The sequence below is a fragment of the Otolemur garnettii genome, unplaced genomic scaffold (assembly GCF_000181295.1).
Source record: "Otolemur garnettii isolate 467f Iridium unplaced genomic scaffold, OtoGar3 scaffold00002, whole genome shotgun sequence".
Lineage (NCBI taxonomy): Eukaryota > Metazoa > Chordata > Mammalia > Primates > Galagidae > Otolemur > Otolemur garnettii.
The window spans coordinates 49,729,990-49,734,493 of NW_003852397.1; the positions used below are offsets into that span (position 1 = coordinate 49,729,990).

The following is a 4,504-nucleotide window of genomic DNA, read 5'->3' on the forward strand; positions in this document are numbered from 1 at the left end:
CAATTATATGCAAAAGTGTTCCTTTATTAGCCTCAATAGTTGATCACTACACCCCCTCTTCTTATCCTTCTTAAATAAACCAAGATGCTGAAATAAATATGTCTTGGCATTTCTAACAATGTGTACATGTTTCATTAAGCAAATGAATCCAGTTCCAAAAAGGGTAAAGGAGGCAGCAGGGCTTTATCATCAGGACATACTGTTGTGCTGTGGATGCGTTTAATACACAAACTTGTTACATCAGCTCTATGTGTGGGTGTGTCACTTGGGTAATAATTTTTGCACCCCAAATTATATATTATATATATACACAGGCATGCACATGCATATGCACACACAGTCATCCTTTAATAACATGCTCACTGGATCATTTCATGCTGTTTTATTACACAAAGTTTAAATATTTTCTGAAAGGAGAAAAATCCATGTTTTCTACAAGATGTTTTAAGAGTACCACTGAAAGGCTCAGCACCTGTGGCTCAGGAGCTAAGGTGCAGCCACATACACCTGAGCCCGTGGGTTCGAATCCAGCCCGGGCCTGCCAAACAACGACAGCTGCAAACAAAAAAAACATAGCTGGTCGCTGTGGTAGGCCCCTGTAGTCCCAGCTGCTTGGGAGGTGGAGGCAAGAGAATTGCTTGAGCCCAGGAGTTGGAGGTTGCTGTGAGCTGTGATGCCACAGCACTCTACCCAGGGCGACAGCTTGAGGCTCTGTCTCAAAAAGAAAAAAAGAAAAAAAGAAAGAGTACCACAAATATATGAAAATGTTTATATTTTATTTTATATTATGTATCTCTCCTTACCTTGGAACATTCTCAAATTTATCATGGCAGGAGAGAACCACAGTGACCGTGTGAATGTAAGGTAAATACTCAGTCTTTTGAATTTCAGCTCCCTGTCCCCTCTGACACCTGGCACTTAGGGAGGCTTAGTGCATCCCAGCCCTTAACCCCATGGTGTGAATATTTAAGCCACGTGTGAGACTGAGTGTTGATGTGGGAGTGTCGGCTGGAGGAGGCTGGGGGAGAGGAAGGAGAGGAGGAAAAGGATATCTACTCCCTAAGAGATGGGAGGGACAGTGTTTGACATCTGAGGACACTGAGGAGGGAGTGACCCTAAGGGGCTGGCCCAGGATTTCTTCCACTGCTTCTAAACATGCTCATTTTTCTTTGCTGAAAGCCCTGGGCTCTGCAGTGTGGGGCCCAGTAATTGGCTCATCATGGTGCATTATTTCCTGACAGGTTTCTCTCCTTTTTTCACCCAAAATTAAAAAAAAAAAAAAAAAAAGGATGGCAGCAACAGATTAGAGAGGACCTCTGCAGTCTGTCAGCCAGTCACCAGGCTGCTTGCTGCCTCCCAGGTCTCACTCAAGGATTCTCAGAGCTGCAGGGGTAAGATCTCTTTCCAACTCCCTTCCTGATGGGGAACTCCTCATGTCACCTTCCTGAGGGCCATGGTAGCTATTTCTCAGTGGCAAAAATTCCTGATATTCTCTTTCCCCTACTATACTTTCCTTTTTTTTTGAAACAGAGACTCACTATGTCACCCTAGGTAGAGTGCCATGGTGTCACAGCTCACAGCAACTTCAAACTCTTGGGCTTAAGTGATTCTCTTGCCTCAGCCTCCCAAGTAGCTGGGACTACAGGCACCCACCACAGCGTCCAGCTATTTTTTGGTTGTAGTTGTTCTTGTTGTTTGACAGGCCCGAGCTGAATTCAAACCCACCAGCTCTGGTGTATGAGCTACATGCCGAGCCTCCCTACTATACTTTCCACTTTTATATATAAGATGGTAGTATTTTTTTTTTTTAGACAGGGTTTCACTATGTCGCCTGCGGTAAAGTGTTATGCTGTCACAACCACCTCAAACTCTTGGGCTTAAGAGATCCTCTTGCCTCAGCCTCCCAAGTATCTGGGACTACAGGCGCCTGCCACAATGCCCAGCTATTTTTTCTTGCAGTTGTCATTGTGGTTTAGCTTGTCTGGGCTGGGTTGGAATCCACCAACTTCAGTGTGTGTGGCTGGCACTGTAACTACTGTGCTACAGGTGCTGAGCCTGTAAGATGGTAGTATTAAAATTGCTTATATTCCAGGCCAGGTGTGGTGGCTGGTGCCTGTAATCCCAGCACTGTGGGAGGCTGAGGCAGGAGGATTGCTTTAGCTCAGGAGTTTGAGGTTTGCCTGAGGAAGAGTGAGACACCCACTAATGAAAAAAATTGAAAAACCCAGCCAGGTACTGCAGCGAGCGCCTTTAATCCCAGTGACCTCAGAGGCTGAGGCAGCAGGATGCTCACAGTCTGAGTCTGAGGTTGCAGTGAGCTAAGTCACATTGCACTCTGCTCAGGGCATAGGGTAGAACTCTTGTCTCATGAAAAAAAAAAGAGAGAGAGAGAGAAATTGCTTATATTCCTTAAATATACAAACTTGTGTTTATGTTTGTGTTCCCAATTGTGTGCAACAGAGAAAGAATAGAATCTCCTGTTCAGGAGGGAGGAAGAATCTCAGCCAGGGCTGACTGAAAAGTCAAAAGAGGGAATTGGTTACTCCAGAGACAAGGTTTGCTGTTTTGTACCTGTATTGGGTAGGTGGTGGGGTAGGGGGTGGTGCAAAAAATATATCCTAAAGAATTGTAACTTTGGGGGCGGTGCCTGTGGCTCAAAGGAGTAGGGCGCCGGCCTCATGTGCCCAGAGATGGTGGGTTCAAACCCAGCCCAGGCCAAAAAACTGCAAAAAAAAAAAAAAAAGAAAGAAAAAAGAATTGTAACTTTGGGTGATGGAACCTTTTAGTATTAGCAAGTATATAGGAGACAGCTCTCCTTTAGGCTTTAATTTGTTAATCCATTGATAAAACCAGATTAATATGATCTAGCTATATTTTTATGTCAGTTTTTCAGGGGGGTTAAATAATGCTAATTAGATATATGGGGCTTCAGTCTGAGGAGTTGGACATTATTTGAGGCTTTTAAAAATAATAATAAAAGTAGTCAATTTGTCTTTGGAAGTCATTAAAGTTTATTCTTAAATTTCTTTCTTTCTTTTTTTTTTTGTTCTATAACTGCACCAATGCACCAATACCAATCAGGTTGGTTTTCGTTGTTGTTGTTGTTGAATTGTAGGGGTTCTTTATATTTTTTATATATTTTTTTTTATTTTTATTTTTTGCAGTTTTTGGCCACGACTGGGTTTGAAACCACCACCTCCAGCATATGGGGCTGGTGCCCTACTCCTTTGAGCCACAGGTGCCGCCCCATATATTTTATATATTAACCCCTTGTTGGATATATGATTTGCAAATATTTTCTTCCACTCAATAGGTTGTGTTTTTACTCTGTTGATGGTGTCTTTGATCCCCATAAGTTTTATAATTTTTTTTTTTTTTGAGATAGAGTTTCACTCTGTTATCCAGGTTAAAGTGCCCTGGCATCACCCTAGCAACTTTAAACTCCTGGGTTCAAACCATCTTCCTGCCTCAGCCTCCTGAGTAGCTGGGATTACAGGCACCTGCCAAAATGCCCACCTAATTTTTCTTTTTGTTTTTTTAGTAGAGATAAGGTCTCACTCTTGCTCAGGCTGGTATCAAACTCCTGAGCCCCAGGGATCCTCCCACTTTGGCCTCCCAGAGTGCTAGGGTTATAGGTGTGAGCCACCATAACTGGCCCAGAAGTTTTAAAATTATGTTGTTATTTTATTTTATTTATAAAGTCTCACTATGTCACTCTTGGTAGAATGCTGTGGCGTCATAGCCCACAGCAACCTCAAACTCTTGGGCTTAAGTGATTCTCTTGTCTCAGCCTCCCAAGCCCACCACAATACCCAGCTTTTTAAAAAAAAAAAATTGTAGCTGTCATTGTTGTTTGGCAGGCCCCAGGCTGGATTTGAACCTGCCAGCTCCAGTGAATGTGGCCCGTGCTCTAACCGCTGAGCTATGGGTGCTGAGCCAAGAAGTTTTAAATTGTTTAATGCAGTCCAATTAATCTATTTTTACTTTTGTTACCTGTACTTTTGGCACAAAAAAATTCCTGCCAAATTTAGTCATGAAGTTTTTCTCCTCTGTTTCCAAGATTTTTATAGTTTTAACTCTTACATTTAGATTCTTGATCCATTTTGAGTTAGTTAATTTTTTTCTTTTGCATGTGAATATCCAGTTTTCTCAGTACCATTTATTGAAAAGATTATAATTTCCCTATTCCATGATTTTGGCACCCTTCTCAAAAATAATTTGACCAGGACCCCCAAATACTGAGGGACACTATTGCTACATAATGGGAGTGGGAACAAAGTAAACATAATGCAGAAAAAAATTAATTTCACCATATAGGTGAGGATTTACTTCTGGATTCTCTATTCTATTCCATTTATTTGTATGTCTTTCTGCTAGTAAATACCACACTGGTTTGATTATTGTAGCTCTGTAATACATTTTGAAAATGGAAAGTATGGCTTGGCGCCTGTGGCTCAAGCGGCTAAGGCGCCAGCCACATACACCTAAGGTGGCGGGTTCGAAT

The 4,504-nt window shown here is 42.2% G+C and overlaps 1 pseudogene; it reads right to left on the bottom strand.

Moving 5' to 3' along the window:
* LOC111725261 overlaps positions 1-813 on the bottom strand; it is a 5,489-nt pseudogene extending 4,676 nt beyond the window's left edge.
* Between the last annotated feature and the right edge of the window lie 3,691 nt (positions 814-4,504).